Raw genomic sequence first — 12,399 nt, forward strand, 5'->3', positions numbered from 1 at the left:
GGGTTTCCTTTGATATGGAATATCACCTCTTCTTCTTCCCGTCGAAGAAAAACATCTATCTAACATTACCTTTGTTATATTTGGAAGGTGTCCTAAGGCAATCGCCTTATGATTGTACTATTTATTGAATAAGTAGAAATTCACTATTTAAGTGCATATTTTATATGTTTGATTGGATCTTAAATTTGTTTACTGAATGCCCACAATACATTTCATAGCATGAGAGAATTTGTGATTAGATCACAAACTGTAAGTTTCTCTACATATGTAATTATGAAAGTATTGAAACTATCCCTAATCGATGAATTGATGAATACGGACATCATCGATTCTATTGAGACTAGCACGTTTATACTCCTTGGTTTACGTAGTAGTAACTCTTACTAGCTGGAGATATTGGATGTTGAGAGTTAAACGTGGATGCTAGTTAAAGATAGCTAATTCATTGGAGTGACCTGTCGTGAGACTTCATATGGTTCTTTCTGTATGTCAATGAAGTTCTTAGTGCAGCTTAAGTGCGAGTTTCCTTAGACTTACAGTATTCAAGTCACCTTGGTCACGGAAGCTTATACTTTAACATCTTAAGCAAGCATCACCAAGGAGGTGTGGATCCGAGATGATTGAGTATAAGTTGAAGTACCCGAAGATATTTGAATAGCCTATAGAGGATTCACCGCTCTTTGTAAAAGAGACGTATACCCTACGACCGCTTGTTTGGATTATTATTGAAAGTCTTTGGCCAAAGCAACACGTATCAAGAATGTGGTATTCTTGGATACGTGTATGAGTAACTCGAATCCACAGAACAAGAAAGTAAGCTTGGGCTAGGTGTGACGTAGTCAGCCTAGCGGGGACGGATACACATAAACCATGTCCTGAATCAAGCGGGTATAAGACGGTAAAAGGAACGAGACACGCTTCATTAAAGTTGATGAAGGGTTTAGAAATTGTTTTGTCAGTTATTGATTTTTCGATTAATTGAGGGTCATGATGTACTACTAGGTGCAACTCATGATCGATTCGAAATTAAAGGATAATTACGGACGGCCAATATAACCGGAAACCTATTGGGTTACATGCATTACAAGTTTATTGAAAGGACTTAAAATAAATTTGAGAATTAAATTCTCAGAACAAGAGAAATTCGATTAGATCGTACAAAGGCAAATGATGGTTTTCATCTTATGAAGACGGATTAAATAAAATCAAAAATGTTCTGGTTGTCAAACCAGACAAACTGATTTTGAATTAAAGATTGAACCAACTTGGTTTGGTTCATTATGGAAGGCATTTTGACAAAATGAAAGGCATGACGGGCTTTGTCTTGAGAAGACAAAACAAACAAAACTTATTTGGGTCAAATCGGAATTCGTTTGGTTGTTGAATTAAATATTTTAGTTGTGAACCAAAATTGAACCAAACCGAATTTGGTTCGAATTGAACCAAACCCTAAAGCATTGAATCGGGTTCAAGGAAAGCCCTAAACCCGGTTCACCTCTTCTCGTTTCCCAAACGTGTAGGACACGCCACTCTTCTCCTTTCCCAAACACGCGGACACGCGACTTAGCTCGATGCCGACTACAAATTGGGAAGGAGATCTCGGTGGTCGCCGGATCGCGCAAGGAAGGAAGCAGATCTTTCCCTCCAGCCGTCGCACACATAAAGAAGGCAACAAACCCTTGATTGCTGCTGCTCTTGCAAGATAATGAAGAAGATTTGATCTCCTTCCCAAATCTACCGGTGAGTTAAGGAAAGAAGGGTTGGCTGGTTGGTTCTAGGGTTGGGTTTCAGCTCTATAAAAAGGGTGGTTGGCTATGGTTTTGAAGAGTAAGAATCCTATCCCTGCCTCTTCCCTTGCTGTCACCTTTTGCCCCTGTTCAGCCTCATCTTGAGGAAGAAGAAGTCCCTGTTTTGGTTTTCTTCTTGCCTTCCCTGTTGCTGGAAACATCCTGTGCTGCAGGAGGTTTGTGTGGTTGCTGTCCGATTACTGCTGGAGCTTTGTGTGGTGACTGACCAATAGCTGTCGGCCAAGTTTTGTTTCCTGCCGTCCAAGGAAGTTGCTGCCACTTCCTATTGATTTCTGCCTTTGAAAGATCACCAGAAATCAGATTACCAGCGATCGTTAGAATATCCCGGAAACAAAAGTAGCGTATGTTGTTGTACGCTTCCGATATTAGGGTATTCTCCTGTATCGACCATTGCTGATTCACGGCTAGTACCGCGATCAGCAACATGACTCGTGCTTAAGGAAGTCATCCAGATAAAACTTGGCGTGGATCATTGATAGAGGCAAACTTCGAGGAAGCTGCTCAATTCATGTCATTTCCGCTGAGCGTCATACGTCAAGTATACCTAGAATAATTATTATTCTAAAAATTTTATTTTTCCAGCATTTCTACAATTGTGTTGTATCTTGCATGTGTGCGTTGTGAGTGTTGTAATAATTTAGATTATTATCTTTTTTTTTGCTTCCGCTGTGTATGTTTTGATAAGCATAAAAACGCGTAACGCACCGGGTCGATCCCAAGTTTTGTCTGGATGGCTTCCTTAAGCACGAGTTATGTTGTTGGTCGCGGTACTAGCCATGAGTCAGCAACCGTCGATACAGGAGAATACCTTAATATCGAAAACGTACAACAACACATGTTACTTTCGTTTCCGAGGTATTCTAACGATCGCCAGTAATTTGATTTCCGGTGATCTTTCAAAGGCATCAATCAATAGGAAGTGGCAGCAACTTCCTTGGACGGCAGGAAACAAAACTTGGCTGGTAGCTATTGGTCAGTCACCACACAAAGCTCCAGCAGCAATCGGACAGCAACCACACAAAGCTCCAGCAACACAAGATGTTTCCGGCAACAGGGAAGGCAAGAAGAAAACTGAAACAGGGACTTCTTCTTCCTCAAGATGAGGTTGAAACAGGGGCAAAAGGTGACGGCAAGGGAAGAGGCAGGGATAGGATTCTTACTCTTCAAAACCATAGCCAGCCACCCTTTTTATAGAGCCGAAACCCAACCCTAGAACCAGCCAGCCAACCCTTCTTTCCTTTACTCACCGGCAGATTTAGGAAGGAGATCAAATCTTCTTCCTTATCTTGCAAGAGCAACAGCAATCAAGGGTTTGTTGCCTTCTTTGTGTGTGCGACGGCTGGAGGGGAAGATCCTCTTCCTTTCTTACGCTATTCGACAACCACCGAGTTCTCCTTCCCGATTTGCAGTCGGCATCGGGCTGAGTCGTGCCCCCGTGTGTTTGGGAAAGGAGAAGAGTCACATGTCCTGCGCGTTTGGGAAAGGAGAAGAGGTGAACCAGGTAAGCTTGAACCGGGTTTAGGGTTTTCCTTGAACCCGGTTCAATGCTTTAGGGTTTGGTTCAATTCGAACCAAGTTCGGTTCGATTCAATTTTGGTTCACAACCAAAATATTTAATTCAACAACCAAACGAACTCCAATTTGACCCAAACAAGTTTTGTTTGTTTCATCTTTTCAAGACGAAGCCCGTCATGTCTTCCATTTTGCCAAAATTCCTTCCATAATGAATCAAACTAAGTTGGTTCAATCTTTGATTCAAAATTGGTTTGTCTGGTTCGACAACCAGAACATTTTCAATTTTATTTAATCCATCTTCATAAGACGAAATCCATTATTTATCTTTGTCCGGTCTAACCAAATTTCTCTTATTCTGAGAATCTAATTCTCAAACTCGTTTTAAGTCCTTCCAAAAAACTTATAGTGCATGTGACCTAATAGGTTTCTGGTTATGTTGGCCGTCCGTAATTAACCCTTAATTTCGGATCGATCATGAGTGGCACCTAGTAGTACATCATGACCCCCAATTGATCGAAAAATCAATAACTGATTTCAGAACAATTTCTAAACCCTTCAGCAGCTTTAATGAAACGTGTCTCGTTCCTTTCACCGTCTTATACCCGCTTGATTCAGGACATGGTCTGTGTGTGTCAGTCCCCGCTAGGTTAACTACATCACACCTAGCCCAAGCTTACATCCTTGTTCTATGGATTCGAGTTACTCGTACATGTGTCCAAGAATACCACATTCTTGATATGTGTTGTTTTGGCCAAAGACTTTCAGTAACAATTGAAACAAGCGGCCGTAGGGTATACGTCTCTTTTACAAAGAGTGGTGAATCCTCTGTGGGCTATTCAAACATCTTCAGGCACTTCAACTTATACTCAATCATCTCAGGTCTATACCTCCTTGGAAATGCTTACTTAAGATGTTAAAGTATAAGCTTTCGCGACTAAGGTGACTTGAATACCGCAAGTCTAAGGAAACTTACACTTAAGCTGCACTGAGAAATTCATTGACATACAGAAAGAACCACATGAAGTCTCACGGCAGGTCACTCCAATAAACTAGCTACTTTTAACTAGCATCCACGTTTAACTTTCAACATCCAATGTTTCTAGCTAGTGAGAGCTACTGCTTGGCAAACCAAGGAGTATAAACGTGTTAGTCTCAACAAAATCGATGACGTCCGTGTTCATCAATTCATCGACTAGGGATGTTTCAATACTTTCATAATTACATATGTAGAGAAACTCATAGTTTGTGATCTAATCACAAATTCTCTCATGCTATGAAATATATTGTGGGCATTCAGTGAACAAATTGAAGATCCAATCAAACATATAAAATATGCACTTAAACAGTTAATTCTACTTATTCAATAAACAGTACAATCATAAGGCGATTGCCTTATGACACCTCTCAAATATAACATACTCCCACTTGGCCTAAAATCAATCGCCATGATATCCAATACCAAACGCCTCTATATGTTCCTTAAACTTACTTTGAGGTATAGGCTTCGTCAAAGGATTCGTAAGGTTTCTTTCTGTGAGAATTTTCTTGATTTGTATTTCCTTTCTACTGATGATCTCTCTAATCAGATGATATCACCAATGTACGTGTTTGGATCGATGATGAGACCTGGGTTCCTTTGTTGCGCAATTGCTCCATTGTTGTCACAATAGACTAGTAATGCTTCAACAATGGTTGGAACCACTCCAAGTTTAGTGATGAACTTTCTGATTCAAACCGCTTTCTTTGCTGCTTCACAAGCCGCAATGTATTGTGCCTCCGTGGTAGAATCGATAATCGTGTCTTGTTTGGAACTCTTTCAACTTATTGCACCATCATTTAAAGTGAATATGTATCCAAACTGTGACCTGGAATCATCCTTCTCTATCTGAAAGTTGGCATCAGTATACCCGCGTGTTACTATATCACCGTTTCCATATACCAAGAACACATCCTTAGTTCTTCGTAAGTACTTAAGGATTATCTTGACAGCCACTCAATGATCCATCCCTGGATCTGACTGATATCTGCTCATAACATTCAGAGCATATAATACATCGGGCCTTGTACATATCATAGAGTACATGATAGATCCTATTGCCGAAGCATAAGGAATCTCACTCATGTGATTCCTTTCATCTTCTATCCACGGACATATAGACTTCAAGAGATGAACCGCATGCCTGATGGGTATGTAACCTCTCTTGGATTCAAGCATGTCAAACTGTTTTAGCACCTTTAATGATGATCGAATCAAGAGAAGTCTTATTCCGAAAATCATGCTATAATGTTTGTTGCGATCATTTTCCGGGGCTTTCTAACTATCACTGATAATCATATTCTCGATGTAGTTTTTGGTGGTCAATCTTTGACCGTCGATAACGGATAAACAATCGAAAATCCTTTTCGATCACAATGGAATAATTCTCTGGAAGCTTCGTAAGCTCTCGAGAAGCTGACACACGATCGTCAAACGACCGAGGTTGATTAACAGCGACCGAAAAACTTATCCGATAATTGAAAATAATTTTCGATAATCGAACAACGTATTCCGATGACAAAACCCTATTACAATCAAACCCTCTTCTCCCACACAACCCACGAACAGAAGAACACAATGGAAATTAGGTTTTTCTAGCTTTCCCCTTCTCACCCACACGGGTCGAAACAGAAACGAAGAAGAACAATTCATCTCCTTCTCATCTCTGATCTATAGCCAATCTCCCACAATCAATTGGCTACAAGAGGCAGCTCTGATCAGCAACACGCTAGAGAACGCCGACAAAACAAAGGAAGGCGCCCCATCCTCACTCGCGGCGGCTAGGGTTTGCTGTGTCCTTGCTTCTTTGGCGGATGGAGGACGACGGACGATGGACGACGCTCGTGACTTGCTCAGCAGACAGCACGAACAAGGGTGACACGAGTAGAGGTGTGCGACACTTGCAACCGGTGCACACACACGATGAAGAAGCAGCCGGCCACCACTCGGGGAGAAGGAAGAAGCCAACGTCAACGGAAGAGGTCGAATCCTCTGTTTTAGCTGCACAAGCAGAGACATCGACAGAGGGTGGTACATCGCGGGGAGCTTCAGAACAGGGGTGGCACGACGCGGGGAGAGAAGCCCTGAAATCGCGATCGACTCAGCGGTGTTGCTCTCCGATCCGACGACACCTATGCGCGGACAGGAGTGACGGCGCGACGCGGGAGAAGGGGAGACGCGGGGAAGAGGATGAAGACGATGAATAGGGCAACCACGGTTTGTCGCAATTACTTCTGAATCATGATAAGGTTTAAGTTTTTTCTTTTCTTTTGTTTTTCACATGGCACGACAACCAAAAACAAAAACCAAAAAATAAACCAAAAACTACAAAACCCTAAATCGGGCTGAACCAGATTCAGCCGAACTGATACTGTAGCAAACTAGATTTGTTTTGGTTCGCTTGGTTCACTAACCAAACAAACTCCAATTTGATACAAACTAGTTTTATTCAATTCATCTTCACAAGATGAATATTCCCATCACATCCGTTCTGCCAAAATCTCTTCCATCATAAATCAAACCAAGTTGGTTCAATTTGGTTCAAAATCAAATCGTTTGGTTCACTAACCAAACGCCCTCTGATTTGAACGAAATTAGTTTCGTTCATTTCGTCTTCGCATTTCATCTGATTTGAACGAAATAAATTTCGTTCATTTCATCTTCGTAAGATAAGTTCCATCATTTTGTCCTTTGTCCGGTCCAACCATACTTTATTTCTCTCGTTCTAAGAATTTAATTCTCAAACTCATTTTGTCCTTCGGAGAACTTGTAGTGCGTGTGACTCAATAGGTTTCCAGTTATGTTGGTCGTCCGTAATTAATCATTAATTACGGAATGATCATGAGTGGCACCTAGTAGTACATCATGATCCCCAATTGATCGTAAAATCAACGATTGATTCCAGAACAATTCTAAACCTTTTAGCAGCTCCAATTAAACGTGTCTCATTCCTTTCACCATCTTATACCCGCTTGGTTCAAGATATGGTCTATGTGTCGATCCCCACTAGGCTGACTACGTCACATCTAGCCCAAGCTGCTTTCTTGTCCTATGGATTCAAGTTACTTGTACATGTGTCCAAGAGTACCGTACTCTTGATATGTAATGCTTTGGCCAAAGACTTTTAGTAACAATCTTGACAAGCGCCCGCAGGGTATACGTCTCCTTTTTCAAGGAGCGGTGAATCCTCTGTGAGTCATTAAAACACCTTCGGACACTTTGACTTATACCCATTCATTATGGTTCCATACCTCCTCGGAGGTGCTTGCTTAAGATGTCAAAGTATAAGCCTCCATGACCAAGGTGACTTGAATACCGCAAGTTAAAGGAAATTCACACTTAAGCTGCACTGAGATCTTCATTGACATACGTATAAAACTATATGAAGTCTCAAAACAGGTCACTCCAATGAACTAGTTACATTTAACTAGCATCTACGTTTAACTCTCAACATCAAATGTCTTCAACAGTGAGATCGGCTGCTTGGTTAACTAAAAAGTTTAAACGTGCTAGTCTCGACAGAATCGATGACGTTTGTGCTCATCAATTTCTTGACTAAGGATAGTTTCAATACATTCATAATTGCACATGTAGAGATGCTCACTAGTTGTAATTCAATCACAAATTTCCTCATGCTATGAATCGTATTGCGGACATTCAGTATTTGAGTTTAAGATCCAATCAAACATATATGGAATGTGCACTCAAATAGTGAATTGCTATTTATCCAATAAATAGTATAACAGTAAGGCGATTGCCTTAGGACACCTCTCAAATCTAACAATCATGCACCACCCAAGAGGACCAACAGCCAATGGACTTGCCACCGTCGTCTAGCCTCCAACTACCCCTTCCTCCGTTGGCCAGTCACTACCTCTAGGTTATAGTTGTAGTGTTGGACAACAAGCAGACAACAAGAAATCCAACCACGAAGGAGTTTCTTTTGATGCCTTGGCTACTATTACGGTGAGCAATTATTATTGTCAAAACTTCGACGCCATTAGGCTTATTGCCTCTTGTCGATAGCGAGCCTTCAGACCTTTGAATGATGGCTTCATCGCCTCCGTTCACTTCATTTCGTATTGTCGAGTTGCTTTATGCAGTCGGATACTAAATCAAAACATAAGTCCTTTCTCGGATCATTTTGTCTCCCTCCTGCGACTAGTATCAAAATGGAGATATGACACGTGACTTAGTAAAGTCGTCTAACGGAGATCTCAGCGTGGATACAAGTAGAGGTAGCTTTTCTAAAGGTTATTAGTTAATATCATTTCTGCTTCACATCATCCAACAAGTATAATTTAATTATGTTGTTTATTTCTATGATTATGTCTACACATACGTGTATCCTTGTATGTATGTGATATGCATGTTATAATAATTTAGATTATTATGTTTCCGCTGCTTGTTTATCAAAATAAAATTTAAAATGCACATAAAGACACCCAACAAATACATCAGTGTTTTCATGTTTTTTTCACCCCATAGACATATTGATTACCCTTTGGATGAATTCTTTCATAATCATACGTTGAGATAAAAGATATTGCATTTATCAACATTCATCATTAGTGAAATTAAAATCCTATAATTACCATCCATACTAGCTTTCTCATCGTTTTCTGTCCCCGGGGCAATGGTGTCGCGGTAGGACATCCAGGTTGTCAGCCAGGCACCTGCGGTTCGATCCCCAGCTACGACGTATTTGTAGGAATTTTCCTCCAAATGGAGAGTGCAACAAAGGATGCTAGGCGTCTGGGCTGGCCATTGCGTGCACTTCCCGATTTACCCTGGTGGTCGGTGGAAAACTTCCGTGGGACCGGATCGGTCACCCCTAGAGATAGTCAATGGGGCTAACTGAGATTTAACATTTTTTTTCTCATCATTTTCTCTCGATCGCTTTTGGTTCTTTACCACAACACAACTTTTCTTGATTCTCTAATAACCCCTTTGCAAATAATTTGATACTCGACAACACAGTCCTAATGGATAATATTTTTATTACTTGACTATATCGTACACTTGTGGTATGACCACATCAACTACTTATGATACAATTATTTATACCTCTTGAGAAGTCATAGTCCCTGGATCTGTTGAAGGTATTTAAAGTTAAAGTTGGAAATAAACTAGGCAAGAAGGTTAAGGTTATCAAATCTTACTGTGATGGTGAATACTATGAAAGATATGAAGGATCAGGTGAAGGGAACAGATACACGAATAATTATAACGTTACTAAAGGGTTTAGAAGTGGTTTTAGAATCAACTATAATTTTTTGATTGATTAGGGTTCATGATGTACTGTTAAGTGTCATTAATGATTGATCCATAATTAATAATTAATTATGGATGACCAACATATACTTAAAACTTATAAAGTCATATGTACTATGAATTTATCCAAAAAAACATATAATGAGTTTGAGAATTAGATTATTAAATTGAGAAAAATTGAGTTTAGTTGGACTAGACAAAGTCAAATATGGAAGATATTTTGTTATAACGGAAGTGTAGATGAGCCACATCTGCCTCTTTGATTTAATTTTAATTAAAAAATGATTTGATTTTAAACCAATATGGTTTAGTCTTGAACCAAACTTAAGGCTAATGGTTTGAATTTTGATTTAGCGGATACAGATTTGGATTCACTAATTAAATCCGTTAGGAGATCTATAAATAGATCCAGTTAGAAGAGAGAAATAAGATTTTTTATCTTTGCGACAAAAACCTAAGGTTAGGTTTTTGATCCTCTCTTCTCTCCCTCTCCTCCTTGTCACCATTGACCACTAAAGGGCTCTCCTTTATGCTGCTGCCCAACACCACCGGGGGGCTTATTGCCACCGACCAACACTGCTGGAGACTTATTCTCTGACCCCTCTTTCTTCTGCGACAAGCCATCTGTTGGGATTATCCTGGTACGTTGTATGTGTTTACACGTTTTACAAACGTACGCAGCAGAAAAATAATAATTAAACCTAATTATTACAATACTTGCAACACACGTATGCAAATGCAACAGACATAAGACATGATTAGAATTTAAAATTTTTAGAATAATAAATACTTTGCGCGTACCTGGTGTATGACGCTCAACGAGAATAGTATCAATCGAGCGACCCTTGTCGAAGTTCTGCCTCTACTAGTGATCCAAGCCAAACTCTCATCTGGACGACTTTCTAAGTCATGAATCATATCACCGTCTTCGATATTAGCTGATGATTGGTAACAATCAATACGAGAGAAAATCTCATTCCGAAAAACACGCAACAATATTTATCGTGGTTATTTTTCAGGGTTTTCTAACTATCATCGACAATCATATTCCTGGTATAGTTTTCGGTGGTCAATCTTTGATCGCTAATTTGAAGCAAATGGTCTGAACTTTAACCGACAAAATAGAATTATCTTAGCGACTTCACAAGCTAGGTGGCGATAAGTGAGCTCCAACAATGCAAAACAGTCGAAGTGCAAGCTCTGATAGTGGTTTAAGGTCGTGGCCATGGATGGCAAGATCCGGGAGAAGATTCAAAACCTCCGACTGATCCCTATCTTGGAGGAAGCAACAAGCAAGAGGTGGCGCGATTAGGGTTCTTCGATCGGTGACAGAGAAAACTCTTTTCCCAATGTGCTAGCGAAGAAGATCCGCCAGTCATATTGCAATTCCAGAGAGGAAGGAGGACAACATCGGAAACTTCTCCTACGATCGGCCACCATGACCAAAAGACCAAAATCACAATTAGGGAAAAATCGGTTGTCAACACGATCGGGAAGCTAAGCCACGTTCGAGAGGGAAGGACGATGCTCGGAAGAGAAGGTGCGACAATCTTCTCAATCAGCCACTACTGCCCGGGGAGAGGAGGTGCCGAAGACCTTCTCTGCTCTGCCATCAACCACCGCTGCTGCTAGCCACCACAGGCAGTCATCGTTGCCCGCGAACGAGAGAAACAGAGCGCTCGGGAGAGGCTTTGGCCGACGACATTCTTATGGAGGAGAGGCTCGACCGACGACAACTTTGCTCTCGACGGATGGCGTGAACAGGGAGGAAGAAGCGACTTCTAGGGTTTGCCTCCGAGCTCTTCCACATGGTCTGCTTCCTTTTAAAATGCGATTCTCCCAAGTTTACCATCAGCAGACGCGATTGTGGAGGAGTCGTGTGAGGAAATCAGGTCACCAACAAATGTGGGATCACGAGATCGCGATCCCCAGTGTGCGCGATGGCCGAGTGAGGAGAAAAGAAAACTCAGATTTTAGGCTTGAATCGAGTTCAACTAAATGGCTATTGTAGCAAACCGGATTGAACCGATATCGTAGTAAATTGAGTTTATTGATTCAAAACTAAATTACTTGGTTCAATAACCAAACGACCTCCGATTTGATCCAAATCAGTTTTGTTCATTTCATCTTCATAAGACGAAGTCCATCATTACTTCCGTTTTGCCAAAATATCTCCCATCATAAACCAAATCAAATTGATTCAAAACTGAATCGCTTGATTCAAAAACCAAAATATCTTCGATTTGAATCAAATCTTTTTTATTTATTTCATCTTCATAAGTCCTTTAAAAAATTTGTAGTCATGTGATCTAATATATTTTTGATTATGTTGATCGTCCGTAATAATTTTTTATCAGTCTTATTTTTCATGCTGGTTGTCAAACAATTTTTTCGGTTCACGAACCAAATCCACTCAAGCTTGGATGTTCTTCTCCTGTATCAGTTAACTAACGTTAGTTATTTCACAGTGTATCGTTCAAAGAATATAGTAAATAAAGAATAATTGTCAATGAAATAAAGCGAGAAATAAATATTCTTTATTAATTTGAAATAGTCATTCCATAAAAATAAAGATCTATTTGAAACAACTATTACGTGGAGAACATATAATCTCAATTGGAAGATAGAAGAATGCATTCTCTCTCTTCTTTTGGAAATTATTAAAACATGGAAACAAAAAATGGCCGCAAGATCGACGAGATTCAATCTCGGTCAATAACATACGCAAACAATTATAAAATTAATATCCTCTTTATATTATTTTTA

Source organism: Curcuma longa, chromosome 7 (genome assembly GCF_044706935.1).
Source record: "Curcuma longa cultivar G26 ecotype Majalengka, Jawa Barat chromosome 7, ITB_CL_G26_1.1, whole genome shotgun sequence".
Lineage (NCBI taxonomy): Eukaryota > Viridiplantae > Streptophyta > Magnoliopsida > Zingiberales > Zingiberaceae > Curcuma > Curcuma longa.